At 43.9% G+C, this 19,293-nt stretch overlaps 1 long non-coding RNA gene across 1 annotated transcript; it reads right to left on the bottom strand.

Moving 5' to 3' along the window:
* Positions 1 to 1,467: 1,467 nt before the first annotated feature.
* Positions 1,468 to 8,776, bottom strand: LOC129810952 (uncharacterized). Its single transcript, XR_008752819.1, has 4 exons — positions 7,464 to 8,776; positions 7,342 to 7,375; positions 7,071 to 7,135; positions 1,468 to 3,492 (listed from the first exon to the last, which is right to left on the bottom strand). It is a non-coding gene; the product is annotated as an uncharacterized LOC129810952 (long non-coding RNA).
* Positions 8,777 to 19,293: the final 10,517 nt, after the last annotated feature.

Here is a 19,293-nt window from a genome sequence, read left to right as displayed (position 1 = left end):
GGGCTGAACCGGTTTTTAATTCTCATTTTCTTTATGGGGGTGTGTTTGTTAACAATACCACTGAAAATATCAAAAAACAAGCGTCTTCAACAGATGGAATCAAGCTGATGCTGTACCAATTTATAGAGGCCAGGTCATAAAGAAAGGCTTTTTCATGAATTTTTTTTAGCAAGTGTCTATGATAAATCAGGACAGGTCGTTTCACTGAGCAGCCATTATGAACACAGGCTGTAAAACAGTGATCACTAAGGTCATTACAGAAAACACCAGACAGATACCTATCAGGATTATTTGTGAGGATAACATCGAGGAGAGCAGCATTTTCTGGGTGTTTGGAGTCATACCTTGTGGGATTGGTAATAATCTGAGACAGATTTAGGGAGTCCCATTGCTTTAAGACTTGGTCAGATGGTTTAAGCATGTCCTTACTCCCTACGTTTTTCTTCTGTCCGTCTCTCTCAAGAACAAGACTTGTCTGTTGAGGCTGAGAAGTGCTGGGTCTGAAATTGGACGAGTACATTCCTTCCCAGACATTCTTCACACACACACACACACACACACATGCATAGTATCCTATATGTCAGGGGTCCTCAACCACATTCAGCCGTGGGAAGATTCTTTTCTTGAACGGATGGTGGTGGGTGGGGTGGGGGGGTTGGAACACAACTACAAATCATTTGTACACTGCAAATTGACCCCAAGAAGCCCAATCAGATATATTTGACTAAAACAATCATTTCAAACCTTGATTACATTTGTATACGATCACGTGTCTGTCTATTATGTGTGGGAATACTTGGGAACAGATTTCCTCAATTAAAATCCCTTGGAGCTGATTTCCTGATGTTTTTGACAGTCTTTTATATCCAACAGTGAAAAAAATAATAATAATCTCTGAAAAAAAAAGAACAAAATCACCTGTGGGCCAAATTCGGGCCTGTGTGCCACCAGTTGGGGAACCCTGCTGTATGTTATAGGGTGAACTGAACAGCACAAATGCATAGTAACATTTACATTAGGGACATTCTGTGAACTGCATGCACTTTTGTGAACTCTGTGACCACGTTTCTCTTTTTCAGAGCCAATAGTCAGCAAGACATTATATAATCTATTTGAAAATAAGTGCGGTTCTTCAGGTGGAATCCCAGAGGAACTTGAATGAACCAGCTCTGAGTTTTTCCCATGGCATGGGTAATGGCCAATACCGACAGAGATTTAGGTATGTGTGTGTGTACCACCCCATATTTCTTTGACCTCTGCATTCCCCTGAGAGCCAATCAGAAGCCATGCTGAGGTCCCCACCCTGAAAGCAGGGTCTCTCCTGTCCAGACAGCCTCTAGCTAGACAAGGAGGAGCAGAGAACTCTGTGCTCTGCACTGGCTGTAACTTAGCAACTGTGCCACGCACACGCACACAAACACGCACTTGAATAACAAACACACGTGCATGCATAAGATAAAGATCAGACAGGATCAATTCTTTATAATGTATAAACCCAGCAGATAAAGATCAGACAGGATCAATTATTTATAATGTATAAACCCAGCAGATAAAGATCAGACAGGATCAATTCTTTATAATGTATAAACCCAGCAGATAAAGATCAGACAGGATCAATTCTTTATAATGTATAAACCCAGCAGATAAAGATCAGACAGGATCAATTCTTTATAATGTATAAACCCAGCAGATAAAGATCAGACAGGATCAATTCTTTATAATGTGTACACCCAGCAGATAAAGATCAGACAGGATCAATTCTTTATAATGTGTACACCCAGCAGATAAAGATCAGACAGGATCAATTCTTTATAATGTATAAACCCAGCAGATAAAGATCAGACAGGATCAATTCTTTATAATGTGTAAACCCAGCAGATAAAGATCAGACAGGATCAATTCTTTATAATGTATAAACCCAGCAGATAAAGATCAGACAGGATCAATTCTTTATAATGTGTAAACCGAGGTGATTAAGATCAGACAGAATCAATTCTTTATAATGTATAAACCCAGCAGATAAAGATCAGACAGGATCAATTCTTTATAATGTGTAAACCCAGCAGATAAAGATCAGACAGGATCAATTCTTTATAATGTGTACACCCAGCAGATAAAGATCAGACAGGATCAATTCTTTATAATGTGTAAACCCAGCAGATTTGCCGTTCTTGATGCACTCAACACGGTGCGTCTGACACCTTACTACCATACCCTGTTCAAAGGCGCAAATCTTTTGTCTTGCTCATTCACCCTCTGATTGGCACACATACTGCACACAATCCCTGTCTCAATTGTCTCAAGGCTTAAAAATCATCAATACTGATAGTAACAGTTAAATGCTTTCTTACTCCCAACTATGCAGACATTTTTTAAAATAGAAAACAACACAAGGAATAAATACACAATGAGTAACGATAACTTGGCTATAAAGACGGGGTAAGTACCGAGTCGATGTGCAGGGGTAAGAGGTAACTGAGATCGATAAGTACATTTGGTTGGGATAGAGTGACTAGGCAGCGGCATAGATAACAAACGGTAACAGCAGCGAATGTGATGAGTCAAAAGAGTTATTGCAGATATTCTGGGTAACTATTGGTTAACTATTTAGGAGTCTTATAGCTTGGGGGGGGTAGAAACCTTTCAGGGTTCTGTTGGTTCCAGACTTGGTGCATCGGTGCCGCCTGCCGTGCGGTAGCAGAGAGAACAGTTATGACTTGGGTGGCTGGAATCTTTGACAATTTTTAGGGACTTCCTCTGGCACCGCCTGGTATAGAGGTCCTGGATGGCAAAGAGCTCGGTGCCAGTAATGTACTGAGCCGTATGCACTACCCTCTGTAGCATCTTGCGGTTGGATGCCAAACAGTTGCTTACCAAGTGGTGATGCAGCCAGTCAAGATGCTCTCAATGGTGCAGCTGTATAACTTTTTGAGGATCTGTCATGGAAAGGGCAGGTGTTCTTAATGTTTTGTACACTCAGTGTACACACATGTATGAGTCTTTATAATCTCTTAGAATAAGGCTGACAATCTCTCTATGTATCAAACGTTCAACTGACTGAGCTAGAGTCATGCCCAAATAACACATCTGAATACTCTACTACATGAGCTCTCGTCACAGGCTACATCGCGTAGCTTGTCTGGTTTCGTAATGTGAGTTAGTGAACTCGCTGTGCTGGAAAGACCCTCCCCGTCCTCTTCTAACCTCTGTCCCGACACACTCCCCTCAGCACAGATTGGGTTAAAAGCTGAGACCACTACACTTTACTCTCTGCCGTATCCACAACTCTGGAGGATGCACACCTTGTTTCAACATCTCCCAGTAACGCCCCCTATTCACTATTTCTATTTGTTCTTTGTTTAATCTACATCCCACAGTCATGTTGTCATGGTTATTCCGTCTCATGATATGAGAGTGAATGAATATCACACATCCAGATGTGACCCGACTGGTGCTTCTGCTGCTCTACTTCAGATTGGTTTGGTCTGAGCTCTGAGGAGGGGAAAGGAGAAGAGGGAGGAGGAGAGCAGACAGCAGGGAAAGGAGAGGAGGAGAGCAGACAGCAGGGAAAGGAGAAGAGGAGAGGAGCAGACAGCAGGGAAAGGAGAAGGGGGAGGAGAGGAGGGGGAAGGAAGGAGACTTTAATTTCCTAAATGAAAATCACTTGGAGCTGATTTCTTGGTGTTTTTACAGTCACACACAAACGCACATACAGGTCTGCTCTGGCTAGGGAGGAAAGAGATGGGTATGGCCCCAAGGGTTACCCCAAACAAGAGATTGTATCAAATGCGCATACAAAATGTATTTTATATTTCACCTTAATTTAACCTGGTAGGCCAGTTGAGAACAAGTTCTCATTTACAACTGCGACCTGGCCAAGATAAAGCAAAGCAGTGCGACAGAAACAACTAAACAGAGTTACACATAAACAAACGTACAGTCAATAACACAAAAGAAAAGAAAAATCGAAAAATCTTTGTACAGTGAGTGCAAATGTAGAAGATCAATACTGTACCTACAAATGCAGTGAAAATATCTCAAAGTAACACCCCGAGCATGGATTTTGTATTTCTCCATTTGGTTTAAAATGTTTTACAATGATTGACACGTATCATAATGTGAAAGATAGTGTGTTTGTTTCATAAGCCTATTTGCACCTATTTTCAAGTCAGTCGGTTTGATGCTGCTGTGGGAGGAGTGTTATGTTTGAGAGCAGCTCTCTCCTCAAAGAAACAAATCATTAGGGCTTAAACCAGGTGGCAGGTAGCCTAGTGGTTAGAGTGTAGAGGGGGCAGGTAGCCTAGTGGTTAGAGTGTAGAGGTGGCAGGTAGCCTAGTGGTTAGAGTGTAGAGGTGGCAGGTAGCCTAGTGGTTAGAGTGTAGAGGTGGCAGGTAGCCTAGTGGTTAGAGTGTAGAGGTGGCAGGTAGCCTAGTGGTTAGAGTGTAGAGGTGGCAGGTAGCCTAGTGGTTAGAGTGTAGAGGTGGCAGGTAGCCTAGTGGTTAGAGTGTAGAGGTGGCAGGTAGCCTAGTGGTTAGAGTGTAGAGGGGGCAGGTAGCCTAGTGGTTAGAGTGTAGAGGGGGCAGGTAGCCTACTGGTTAGAGTGTAGAGGTGGCAGGTAGCCTAGTGGTTAGAGTGTAGAGGGGGCAGGTAGCCTAGTGGTTAGAGCGTTGGACTTGTAACTGAAAGTTTGCAAGATCAAATCCCTCAGCTGACAAGGTAAAAATCTTTCGTTCTGCTCCTGAACAAGGCAGTTAACCCACTGTTCCTACGCCGTCATTGAAAATAAGAATTTGTTCTTAACTGACTTGCCTAGTTAAATAAAAAATGTAGCCTATCTGTAATGGACCCTAAAACGTTGGGTCTAAATATTAGTTCAGAAGCTAGCTATGAACCTGTTGTGTCGACTTCAAAACAGTCAGAATGAAATTAATGAAGCCAATGGATTGAGGATAATACAATAAAACTTTGTGCCAAGGATGCAAGTCCTATATACATGTAGTTATTACCAAGCATGAGATCCCCACATATACATGTACAGTTGAAGTCGGAAGTTTACATACACTTCAGTTGAAGTCATTAAAACTCATTTTTTCAACCACTCCACAAATTTCTTGTTAACAAACTATAGTTTTGGCAAGTCGGTTAGGACATCTACTTTGTGCATGACACAAGTAATTGTTCCAACAATTGTTTACAGACAGATTATTTTACTTATAATTCACTGTATCACAATTCCAGTGGGTCAGAAGTTTACATACACTAAGTTGACTGTGCCTTTAAACAGCTTGGAACATTCCAGAAAAGGATGTCATGGCTTTAGAAGCTTCCGATAGGCTATTTGACACCATTTGAGTCAATTAGGTGTGTACCTGTGAATGCATTTCAAGGCCTACCTTCAAACTCAGTGCCTCTTTGCTTGACATCACGGGAAAATCAAAATAAATAAGCCAAGAACTCAGAAAATAAATTGTAGACCTCCACAAGTCTGGTTCATCCTTGGGAGCAATTTCCAAACGCCTGAAGGTACCACGTTCATCTGTACAAACAATAGTACCCAAGTATAAACACCATGGGACCACGCAGCCATCATACCACTCAGGAAGGAGAATCGTTCTGTCTCCTAGAGATGAATGTACTTTGGTGCGAAAAGTGCAAATCAATCCCAGAACAACGGGAAAGGACCTTGTGAAGATGCTGGAGGAAACAGGTACAAAAGTATCTACAGTAAAATGTGTCCTATATCGACATAACCTGATAGGCCGCTCAGCAAGGAAGAAGCCACTGCTCCAAAACCGGCAATTAAAAAGCCAGACTACAGTTTGCAACTGCACATGGGGACAAGGATCATACTTTTTGGAGAAATGTCCTCTGGTCTGATGAAACAAAAATACTGTTTGGCCATAATGACCATTGTTATGTTTGGAGGAAAAAGGGAGAGGCTTGCAAGCCGAAAAACATTAACCCAACTGTGAAACACGGTGGTGGCAGCATCATGTTCTGGGGGTGCTTTGCTGCAGGAGGGACTAGTGCACTTCACAAAATAGATGGCGTCATGAGGAAGGAAAATGTGGATAAATTGAAGCAACATCTCAAGACATCAGTCAGGAAGTTAAAACTTGGTCGCAAATGTGTCTTCCAAATGGACAATGACCCCAAGCATACTTCCAAAGTTGTGGCAAAATGGCTTAAGGACAACAAAGTAATTGGAGTGGCCATCACAATGCCCTTAGTCAATCTGCTTTCTCTGTGAGAGCTTCCCATGTCTGGAACACATTGCTATCAGACACACAACTGCACCACTTATCACACCTTCACACAAAAAGACATAGCTAAAGACCAATCAGACTTGTGAACTTAATCCCTAGCTGTGTATTGCAGCTTTCCATGTTATCTGTTGTCTGTAGCTTGTGAGGTGTGGAAACACTTTGCTGCTTTTATCTATTTAGTTTTGTTGCCTTTCGTGCTATTGCTCTGAGTGCTAAGTGTTGCTCTGAGTGCTAAGTGTTGCTCTGAGTGCTAAGTGTTGCTCTGAGTGCTAAGTGTTGCTCTGAGTGCTAAGTGTTGCTCTGCCTGCATGCTAAGTGTTGCTCTGCCTGCATGCTAAGTGTTGCTCTGCCTGCATGCTAAGTGTTGCTCTGCCTGCATGCTAAGTGTTGCTCTGCCTGCATGCTAAGTGTTGCTCTGCCTGCATGCTAAGTGTTGCTCTGCCTGCATGCTAAGTGTTGCTCTGCCTGCATGCTAAGTGTTGCTCTGTCTGCATGCTACATGTTGCTTGTCCTATGTTGCTCTCCATGTGCTCACTGCTCATTGTATGTCTGTATTGTTTTTTAAATAACCTGCCCAGGGACTGCGGTTGAAAATTAGCAGTCTGGCTAAAACCGACACTTTTACTGAAATGTTGATTAATGTGCACTGTCCCTGTAAAAATGTAAATAAAGTCAAATTCAATAAAATATGTTTAACATAATCTACTAAACATGTCTCATTGGCTATGTCAAATGTCTCAACTGGTTTTGCTTCACCTAATACATGTTGTAATATAAAAAATAAAAAAACATGTATAAACTCACCGCTCCACAATCCTGAGGACATTGTCCCGGACAGAGGTTCCCCCAATTAAGGACCGCTTGGCAGTCTTAAAAAACAGAAGGTAAATGCAAAAATTACTGTATGTAAACAAACAATAAAATATTTTATTTTTCAAAAGTTGTGTCATATCATTCCTGCAACAAACATTGTTAGAAATGGGTGTAATTGGCAAATCTCTTCCTCTTCTTTGCAACTGCGCACATGTGAGCGACAGGGAGAAGGAACAAGAGAAAGGGGAGAAACTTAACTCACCAAGACTCTGAGTCAGGACAGAAGGGGTTTGCACCTGAAAAAAAGGTGCGTTAAAATAGGTTTTGATTTGCTTTACAAACGTATGTATATTATAAGCTGAGCTGTTTCAATAGACTACTTACACTAAGATCAGGCAATCATGAGCAGCTGTATATTTCTCTTGAGGAATCCAGTCTCAGTGAGACCTGATGCAGAGAAAAAAAATTCATGATCATCATTGTAACGATCGTCGTAATCCTCCTCCTCGGACGAGGAGGAGAGGCGAGAAGGATCAGACCAATATGCAGAGTGGTTAGTGTCCATGGTTATTTAATGAATACAGACTGAACACTTAACATACAAAAACAACAACCGTGACAAACCGCAAACAGTCCCGTATGGTGCGACATACACAGACACACGATACAATCACCCACAAACAAACAGTGAGAACAACCTACCTTAATATGGCTCTCAATCAGAGGAAATGTAAAACACCTGACCTCTAATTGAGAACCATACCAGGCAAACCATTAACCCAACATAGAAAACACATAACATAGACTACCCACCCCAACTCACGCCCTGACCAACTAAACACATACCACACAACAGAAAACAGGTCAGGAACGTGACAATCATAGCTCGTACAAACCTAGCTCTAAATAACCTTGTTAGTAGTAATCAATACACATTGAAGATCCAAGTATTAAAGAACAAAAAAAATTGCCCACAAAACTTATCACTAGCTAGATTTCCATCCAACTGGCGACAGATTTCCATACGAATATTCTATGATCCGCATAAAGAAAAAAAAACAGACTTGTTACGGATAAAAATTAGTTCTGTGATGAGCTAGTGCACACAAAAATGTACTTTGTCACTTAAGTGTTCATGTCCTGAATAAAAATCTAAAGTTCAATGTGTTTCCATCGCATTTTCAACTCTACCGATGGGTTTTGTCACAAAAACTGTTGCAAATAGAAAATGTTTCCACTCTGGTCTTGGCATATGCTCTCCAGCCAACAGCTGGCAGATACTGTGCGGGTAAGATAGTCTACATGATGACATTACTATGTATAAGAGCGAGAATATTTTTGTCAATCGGCAGTCAAGCATCGATCATGTCACCAGAATCAGACACTCAATATTTATTGGAAAGGAGCAACAAGATCACGGTGCACTTTCACCACCAACGTCAAGTTCATGATAATTTATTTCATCTGTAGCCTAATAAACTGCATGGTTTCCCGAGTCGTAGAGGGAGGAACACACACCATATGTGATCCATCTTATCCTGGTGACATGATCATCAATGCTTGGTTGCCGTTTGACAAATCAAAATGATCTTGCTCTTCTGCCCATAATAATATATTCATGTAGGCTATACCTGCACTGTAGACACGAAAGCGCATGTGCCAATACCAGAGTGGGCAAAATCACTATATAACACACATTGTTTAGTGAGAAAACCATCAGTAGAGTTGAAAATGCGATGGAAACCCATTAAACTTAACATTTTTATTCGGTACATAGGAATTTAACCGCAAAAGGTATATGTATATTATAATTTCTGTTGTTGTTGTATTTTACCCCTTTTTCTCCCCAATTTCGTGATGTCCAATTGCAATCTTGTCTCATTGCTCCAACTCCCCAACGGGCTCAGGAGAGGAGAAGGTTGAGTCATGTGTCCTCAGAAACATGACCCACCTAGCCGCGCTTCTTAACACCCGACCACTTAACCCGGGTGTGTCGGAGGAAACACCATTCAACTGACGACCAGCCTGCAGGCGCCCGGCCCGACACAAGGAGTCGCCAAAGCGTGATGAGCCAGTTGTGCGCCGCCCTATGGGACTCCAGGTCACGGCCGGCTGTGACACAGTCTGGGATCAAACCCGGGTCTGTAGTGACGCCTCAAGCACTGCGATTTTTTATTTTAATTATGTTATGTTATTTATTTCACCTTTATTTAACCAGGTAGGCTAGTTGAGAACAAGTTCTCATCTACAACTGCGACCTGGCCAAGATCAAGCAAAGCAGTGCGACACAAACAACAACACAGAGTTACACATGGAATAAACAAACTTACAGTCAATAATACAATATAGCTTTGGGGGTGACCAGTGAAATATACCTGCTGGAGTGCGTGCTACGGGTGGGTGCTGCTATGGTGACCAGTAAGCTGAGATAAGACGGGGATTTACCTAGCAAAGACTTATAGATGACCTGGAGCCAGTGGGTTTGGCGACGAATATGAAGCGAGGGCCAGCCAACGAGAGCATACAGGTTGCAGTGGTGGGTAGTATATGGGGCTTTGGTGACAAAACGGATGGCACTGTGATAGACTGCATCTGATTTGCTGGGTAGAGTGTTGGAAGCTATTTTGTAGATGACATCGCCAAAGTCGAGGATTGGTAGAATAATCCGTTTTACGAGGGTATGTTTGGCAGCATGAGTGAAGGATGCTTTGTTGCGAAATATGAAGCCGATTCTAGATTTAATATTGGATTGGAGATGCTTAATGTGAGTCTGGAAGGAGAGTTTACAGTCTAACCAGACACCTAGATATTTGTAGTTGTCCACATACTCTAAGTCAGAACCGTCCAGAGTAGTGATGCTAGACATGTGGGCAGCGATTGGTTGAAGAGCATGCATTTAGTTTTACTTGCATTTAAGAGCAGTTGGAGGCCACGGGAAGGAGAGTTGTATGGCATTGAAGCTCGTCTGGAGGTTAGTTAACACTGTGTCCAAAGAAGGGCCAGAAGTATACAGAATGGTGTTGTCTGCGTAGAGGTGGATCAGAGAATCATCAGCAGCAAGAGCAACATCATTGATGTATACAGAGAAAAGGGTCGGCCCGAGATTGAACCCTGTGGCCCCATAGAGACTGCCAGAGGTCCGGACGACAGGCCCTCCGATTTGACACACTGAACTCTGTCTGAGAAGTAGTTGGTGAACCAGGCGAGGCAGTCATTTGAGAAACCAAGGCTGTTGAGTATGCCGATAAGAATATGGTGATTGACAGAGTCGAAAGCCTTGGCCAGGTCGATGAATACAGCTGCACAGTAATGTCTCTTATCGATGGCAGTTATGATATCGTTTAGGACCTTGAGCGTGGCTGAGGTGCACCCATGACAAGCTCGGAAACCAGTTTGCATAGCGGAGAAGGTACAGTGGGATTCGAAATGGTCAGTGATCTGTTTGTTAACTTGGCTTTCGAAGACCTTAGAAAGGCAGGGTAGGATAGATATAGGTCTGTAGCAGTTTGGGTCCCTTTGAAGAGGGGGATGATCGCGGCAGCTTTCCAATATTTGGGGATCTCAGACGATATGAAAGAGGTTGAACAGGCTAGTAATAGGGGTTGCAACAATTTCGGCGGATAATTTTAGAAAGAAAGGGTCCAGATTGTCTAGCCCGGCTGACTTGTAATGGTCCATATTTTGCAGCTCTTTCAGAACATCAGCTATCTGAATTTGGGTGAAGGAGAAATGGGGAGGCTTGGCAAGTTGCTGTGGGGTGCGCAGGACTGGATGATTAGCCAGAGAACTAACATTAGCTAGCTAGCAAAACGTTACTTGATCATCTTCTCTCCAACATACCACCGCTTTACTTACAAGAGAAGACTAGAATGCAAGGGAGGAGAGGGACGACCATTTTGCAGTCAAAACATTTAAATTTTTTGTTTGTTTTCCAGCTGCGTTGTGGCCTATCAGGTGCTCTGTCCCAATGGACGTGTAGAATGTTGATGCGTGCAGGCAAGAAGAGATGTTTGTATTTATTATGCATCCCCATTAGCTGCTGCCAAGGCTGCCAAAATGGAGGCAGTTTCCACAATTTAAAAAATATTACAATACATTCACAGATTTCACAACACACTGTGTGCCGTCAGGCCCCTACTCCACCACTACCACATATCTACAGTACAAAATCCATGTGTATGTATGTGTATAGTGAGTATGTTATTGTGTGTGTGTGAGTGTATGTGCATGTGTCTGTGCCAATGTTTGTGTTGCTTCACAGTCCCTGCTGTTCCATAAGGTGTTTTTTAAATCAAATTTTACTGCTTGCATCAGTTACTTGATGTGGAATAGAGTTCCATGTAGTCATGGCTCTATGTAGTACTGTGCGCCTTCTATTGTCTTTTCTGGACTTGGGGACTGTGAAGAGACCTCTTGTGGCATGTCTTGTGGGGGTATACATGGGTGTCCGAGCTGTGCACCAGTTGTTCAAACAGACAGCTTGGTGCATTCAACATGTCAAAACCTCTCATATATACAAGTAGTGATGAAGTCTATCTCTCCTCTACTTTGAGCCAGGAGAGATTAACATGCATATTATTAATTTTAGCTCTCTGTGTACATCCAAGGGCCAGCCGTGCTGCCCAGTTCTGAACCAATTGCAATTTTCCCAGTCCTTTTTTGTGGCACCTGACCACATGACTGAACAGTAGTCCTGGTGTGACAAAACTAGGGCCTGTAGGACCTGCCTTGTTGATAGTGCTGTTAACATTATTATGGACAGACTTCTCCCCATCTCCCCATCTTAGCTACTGTCAAACATATTCAATATGTTTTGACCATGATGGAGCTGAGTTTGCCCTTTTTCCCAAAATGTAATTTAAGGTGCTCCAAAGCTTTTTACTATCATTCTTTATTTCATTTATCTTTGTTTCATAGTGTAGTTTCTTCTTCTTTTTATTCAGTTTAGTCACGTGATTTGTCAATTTGCAATATACGTTTGCCAATCAGTTGTGCTGCCAGACTTATTTGCCATTCCTTTTGACTCAACCCTCTCAACTATACAATTTTTCAATTCCTCATCAATCCACAGGGATTTAACAGTTTTTACAGTCATTTTCTTAATCGGTGCATGGTTATTAGTAACCGGAATAAACAATTTCATAAATGTGTTAAGTGCAGCGTATGCTTGCTCCTCATTACACACCATGGACCAACAAATATTATTTACATCAACACCAACACAAAACTTATTGCATGACCTCTTATACACTGTATTAGGCCCAGCCTTTGGAACTTTGGTTTTCCTAGATATGGCTACTGTGATCACTACATCTGATGGATCTGGATACTGCTTTAAAACACATTCCTGCAGCATTAGTAAAGATGTGATCAATACATGTTGATGATTTCATTCCTGTGCTGTTTGTAACTACCCTGGTAGGTTGACTGATAACCTGAACCAGGTTGCAGGCACTGGTTACAGTTTGAAGCTTTTTCTTGAGTGGGCAGCTTGATGAAAGCCAGTCAATATTTAAATCACCCAGAAAATATACTTCTCTGTTGATATCACATACATTATCAAGCATTTCACACACATTATCCAGATACTGACTGTTAGCACTTGGTGGTCTATAGCAGCTTCCCACCAGAATGGGCTTTAGTTGAGGCAGATGAACCTGTAGTCATATTACTTCAACAGTATTTAACATGAGATCCTCTCTAATCTTTACAGGAATATGACTCTGAATATAAACAGCCGTACCTCCTTTTCGGTAGATGTTATAACCTTGTATTACTACCACTGTATCATCAAAGGTATTATCTAAGTGAGTTTCAGAGATAGTCAGAATATGAATCTCATCTGTTACTAGCAAATTATTGATTTCATGAACCTTGTTCCTTAAGCAACATATGTTAACGTGGGCTGTTTTGAGCACTTTTCTTCTGGGATGCTTACTTGTTGTCATTGCTTTACTGGGAGGCTCAGCAGCAGTAGATGTGCTCATGTTATTTATGCTAGTGCAGGGTGAGCTGCACACAGTGGACTTCCTCCTAGGGCACACCGGCTTAGTGCTAACAGTATAACTATGGTTCACAGGCACATGATTAATGCATACAATAGCTGTAGGATCAGCAGAGGCATCCAGGGCAGTTAGAGGGACATAAATTAGGTTACTGACATTGTGTCTATCAACGCCCCTGGTATAATGTACATTTGCTGAAGCACTATGCCAACTCAGCGACACAATGGTAGGGAGTAACTGAGCTGGGCTTGGGTCATTGCTAAGTCATTGTCTCAACGCAGCCTTATAATGCTGTGAAACGATCCAGGAACCCAAATGATATGGGTGGATCCCGTCTTCCTTATAAAAAGTTATGTTAAGTATTTAAAAGCTTTAAGGGAAAATAAAGTCATATTATCAGGGTCAAATTCAGGTACAATAATTTGTACTAATTACTGATGAAAATAAATGCAAATAAAAATAGGTTAAAGGCCTGCGTGTTATTTTGTTAAATTCTGAAAACATATTTAGTTGTGTCACGGAACCCTCCGGTATTGTTGCTCTTTCTGTGCACCAGATTCAGAGGTCTACGGTCACCGGTCTCTAGGAACTGAACTGTGTCATTACTCACACCTGGTCCCCATATTCTCCCCTGATTAGTAATTGTATAAGTGTGCCCTTTGTTCACCATTGTCTTGTTGATTATTGTTCCAATGTCCATTGGTCGTGTGAGTACTTATGCTTGATTGTTTTGGCTTTCGTGCCGCTCGTATTGTGCACAGATGATTCCGGGTCTCGCCCCGTGTTATTTATTCAATGTAGTCCTCGCTCTTTTGTTTGGGTTTCAACCCTGTGTTTTGTATACGTGTTTGTTTGGTCTTCGTCCCCGTGCCTTTACTGTAATTTGGGTTGTGATTTTAAAAAAATATTACACATTCCTGATCCTTTATACCAACATGACAAGGTGGTCCAAATAGAACATCAAAGTGCATTCAGTGGACCAGAAGAACATTTGCAGCACAATGAACACTGCAATTAGCTAACACAGACAAAGGATTACCGTTAGAAGCCAACACAGCAAACTACCAGATAGCATTAATTAAACAACCATTAGTTTAATGCATTTTAACGGCAGTGAATTTATGTATGGGTATCCTGTATTATTTTGCATGTTTATCTTACATGCTGGCAGCCTAGAACATGTAATGTTATGGAAGTGAATGTGCACTTCTCAATTGGGTGGACAGCAACTACGAAAAACAGTCATAGCCTGTAGTAAAAGCATTATAGCATCGGAGATTCTCTTAGTTAGGGACCATGCCTGATTGCTATAAAACCTCAGACTGTCACAAATTGTAGCTTTTAATGACCTAGCAAATTCAATGACTTGGATGTGAAATACACTGAGTACTTCGAAACATTAGGAACACCTTCCTAATATTGAGTTGCACCCTCCCTTTGTCCTCAACAGCCTCAATTCGTTGGGGCATGGACTCTACAAGGGGTCGAAAGCGTTGAACAGGGATGATAGCCCATGTTGACTCCAACGCTTTCTTCAGTTGTGTCAAGTTGGCTGGATGTCCTTTGGATGGTGGACCATTCTTGATACACATGGGAAACTGTTCAGTGTCAAAAATCCAACAGCATTACAGTTCTTGACACAAACCGGTGCATCTGACTCCTATTGATTATCACACCGCACATTCATGAGTACAACATTTCTGAACCGGCCTCGAAACCATCCTGGACCATCAGAAGCACCAGACCCGACAGTAGGTCCACTTACTACAGGTACATCCATGATCCATCAGTCTGACAGTAGGTCCACTTACTACAGGTATATCCATGTAAGATCCATCAGTCTGACAGTAGGTCCACTTACTACAGGTACATCCATGATCCATCAGTCTGACAGTAGGTCCACTTACTACAGGTACATCCATGATCCATCAGTCTGCACTGTAGTTCTACCAATCTGTTTTCCGGCCTCTGCATATGATACATCATGACTGATCCTGTATCTCTGAGCCTCTCTAGCCTCTCTCTGTAGCTGGCATCCACTAAATGCTCCATTGTGTTTTCCCCCACAATTACAGCACTTAACCTTCACATTGCTTCCACATTCACCATAATCATGTTCCCCTCCACACTTGGCACATCTTTTCTTTCCTTTACTCTGAGCAGCTACATGCCCCATTCTTTAGGCATTTAAAACACCACAGTGCATATAGGACAAATCCTGTAACATTGAAACTAAGGAAGACTTTCTCAACCCTCAGCATCACTGATAAGCTTTCACTTCTTTGACCCTCTTTCCTACTGATTAACCTTCTGGCCTCAATCAATCTGCCTTCCTTCACATTCTCTTTAATATCAACTGTGGATGTAGATATTGGGACCCCAGTGAAGACCCCTCAATCTAGCATAATCACCAGGGACATGGCTTTTAATCTTCTTCCCATTAAGCTTTTCCATTTTCAGAATCTCCTCTTGCTGAGCCTGTCTACCACACAATGTTAACAATCTACCATTTCCAATGAAACAAGCTCATTTCACTTCACCTACCTCTTTCTCTACGGTATTAGTTAGTTGGATAGGGTGTAAGTGAGGCCCTGTGGTCTCATCAAACACCACTTTCCACTCCAACACATCACTATTATTGCTTCCTACCTTGGCCCTCTTTATGCTTTCTTTACTAGACGCTCCACTGCTTTCTGCATCATGATCTCTCTTCTTCCTATGTCTTTCCACTACCGACCATTCTGGTCCTTGACCGTCATCCTCCCGCTCCATACCATCAGAACTGACAAACATATTGTTCTCATTCCAGCACAGCTGTTGCATAACCAGCCATTTCCCATTCCCCAAACTATGGATCAACTCTTACACTGTCACGATCGTGTGGGGGATTGACGGACCAAAACGCAGCATTTGGAAAATAAGCCATCTTCCTTTTATTGAGGAGAAGGAAAAAACGAAACAAAACACTTACAAACTAACCAAAACAATAAACGACCGTGAAGCTAATAAAACGATGTGCACACACACAGGCTACAAACGTTCAGACATAGACAATTACCCACAACAAACTAAAGCCTATGGCTACCTTAAATATGGCTCCCAATCAGAGACAACAGAAACCAGCTGTCTCTAATTGGGAACCCATTCAGGCAACCATAGACTTTCCTAGACAACTACACACAACATAGACACAGCTAGACAACTATACTAAACATAAACCCATACACTACACCCAACACCCCCTTTACCATATAACCACCCAAAACCGACAAAACACAAACATTCCCCATGTCACACCCTGACCTAACTAAAATAATAAAGAAAACAAAGAATACTAAGGCCAGGGCGTGACATAACCCCCCCCTTAAGGTGCGAACTCCGGGCGCACCAGCACATAGTCTAGGGGAGGGTCTGGGTGGGCGTCCGTCCACGGCGGCGGCTCCGGCACTGGTCGTGGTCCCCACCCCACCATAGTCACTACCCGCTTACGTAGCCTCCTCCAAATGACCACCCTCCACGTCAACCCCACTGGATTAAGGGGCAGCACAGGGGTAAGGGGCAGCACAGGGGTAAGGGGCAGCACCAGGGTAAGGGGCAGCACCAGGGTAAGGGGCAGCACCAGGGTAAGGGGCAGCACCAGGGTAAGGGGCAGCACCAGGGTAAGGGGCAGCACCAGGGTAAGGGGCAGCACCAGGGTAAGGGGCAGCACCAGGGTAAGGGGCAGCACCAGGGTAAGGGGCAGCACCAGGGTAAGGGGCAGTACCGGGATAAGGTAGCTCAGGACAGAGATGTAGGTCAGGATAGAGGGGCAACTCCGGACTGAAAGGCAGCTCCGGACAGAGAGACAGCTCTGAACTGAGGGGCAGTTCTGGATTAATGGCCGCTCTGGGCTGAGAGGCAGCTCATGAATGGCTAACAGCTCTGGACGCTCATGGCTGGCTGACGGCTCTGGACGCTCATGGCTGGCCGACGGATCTGGCCGCTCCTGACTGACGAACGGCTCTGACGGCTCGGGACAGACGGGCGGCTCTAATTGCTCGGGGCAGACGGATGGCTCAGATGGCGCTGGGTAGACGGATGGCTCAGATGGCGCTGGGTAGACGGATGGCTCAGATGGCGCTGGGTAGACGGATGGCTCAGATGGCGCTGGGTAGACGGATGGCTCAGATGGCGCTGGGCAGACGGATGGCTCAGATGGCGCTGGGCAGACGGATGGCTCAGATGGCGCTGGGCAGACGGATGGCTCAGATGGCGCTGGGCAGACGGATGGCTCAGATGGCGCTGGGCAGACGGATGGCTCAGATGGCGCTGGGCAGACGGATGGCTCAGATGGCGCTGGGCAGACGGATGGCTCAGATGGCGCTTGGCAGACGGGCAGTTCAGGCATCGCTGTGCAGACGGCAGACTCTGGCCGGCTGAGGCGCACTGTAGGCCTGGTGCGTGGTGCCGGAACAGGTGTTACCGGACTGGGGACACGCATCTCAGGGCTAGTGCGGGGAGCAGCAACAGGACGCACAGGACTCTGGGGACACACAGGAGGCTTGGTGCGTGGTTTAGGCACTGGTGGTAAAGGGCTGGAGACACGCACCATAGGGCTAGTGCGTGGAGGAGGCACTGGTGGTACTGGGCTGGGGACTGTCACAGGAGAGTTAGTACGTGGGGCTAATACAGGAGGTGCAGGACTAGGGAGGCGTACAGGAGGCCTGGTTCGTGGGACTGTCATTCCCAGACGGTTAGCACGCACATCAGGACGAGCATGGAGAGCTGACTCAGGTAACATCACATCCCGCACACGCTCTGTCGGGTGGATCTTGTGCCTCACGCACCAACACAGCAGCTCCCTCATTTCACTCTCTTCCAACCTCCCCAATAAATCCTTAACAGTCTCTGTATCATTCCCATTGCTCACCTCCAATATCAGCCCGACTGGCTCAGGTTCCCTCTTAGAGTCCTCACGGGTAGCACGGGAAGTTGACGCAGATCTCCCATCTGGACTCGCCACACTCCCCATGAGCCCCTCCCCAAGAAATTTTTGGGTATTACTCACGGGTCTCCAGCCTTGCTTCCGTGCTGCCTCCTCATATCGCCTCCTCTCGGCTTTCGCTGCCTCCAGCTCTTCACGAGGGAGGCGATATTCTCCCGGTTGTGCCCAAGGTCCCTTACCATCCAGTATCTCCTCCCATGTCCAAAAATCCTGTGTAGGTGGGTCCTGTTGCCGCTTTACATGCCGCTTGATCCGATGTTGGTGGGTAATTCTATCACGATCGTGTGGAGGAGAGACGGACCAAAACGCAGCATGCGGAAAATAAGCCATCTTCTTTTATTATAGACAAAGGCAAAACGAAACAAAACACTTACAAACTATCAAAACAACAAACGACCGTGAAGCTAATAAAACGATGTGCACACACACAGGCTACAAACGTTCAGACATAGACAATTACCCACAACAAACTAAAGCCTATGGCTACCTTAAATATGGCTCCCAATCAGAGACAACAGAAACCAGCTGTCTCTAATTGGGAACCCATTCAGGCAACCATAGACTTTCCTAGACAACTACACACAACATAGACACAGCTAGACAACTATACTAAACATAAACCCATACACTACACCCAACACCCCCTTTACCATATAACCACCCAAAACCGACAAAACACAAACATTCCCCATGTCACACCCTGACCTAACTAAAATAATAAAGAAAACAAAGAATACTAAGGCCAGGGCGTGACATACACGCTTCACCAATCAAGGAACCTCCCGCGAACAATGTACACAACTTCACCTCGCGCCTACCCCAATACACCGTTCAAAGGCACTTAAATATTTTGTCTAGCCCATTCACCCTCTGAATAGAACACATACACAATCCATGGCTCAGTTGTCTCAAGGCTTAAAACTCCTTCTTTAACATGTCTTCACCCCTTCATCTTCACTGATTGAAGTGGATTTAACAAGTGACATCAATAAGGGATCATAGCTTTCACCTGGATTCACCTGGTCAGTCTGTGTCATGGAAAGAACAGTTCACGTTTTGTACACTCAGTATATCACATTTCTTAGTTTTTTTAAATTGGTATTTCATCACCTGCCGAATAAAAAATCTCCAGAGAAAGTTAATTGGACCGGATAAGCTGAAGTGGACTCCGGTTAAGGGCCCAGTACCCTTAACCGGAGCCCACTTTGATGCACTCTGCCAGCTG

This window comes from Salvelinus fontinalis, chromosome 2 (genome assembly GCF_029448725.1).
Source record: "Salvelinus fontinalis isolate EN_2023a chromosome 2, ASM2944872v1, whole genome shotgun sequence".
Taxonomy (NCBI): Eukaryota; Metazoa; Chordata; class Actinopteri; order Salmoniformes; family Salmonidae; genus Salvelinus; species Salvelinus fontinalis.
The sequence above is the reverse complement of the archived record's forward strand: the minus strand, read 5'-3'. Positions and strand labels throughout refer to the sequence as shown.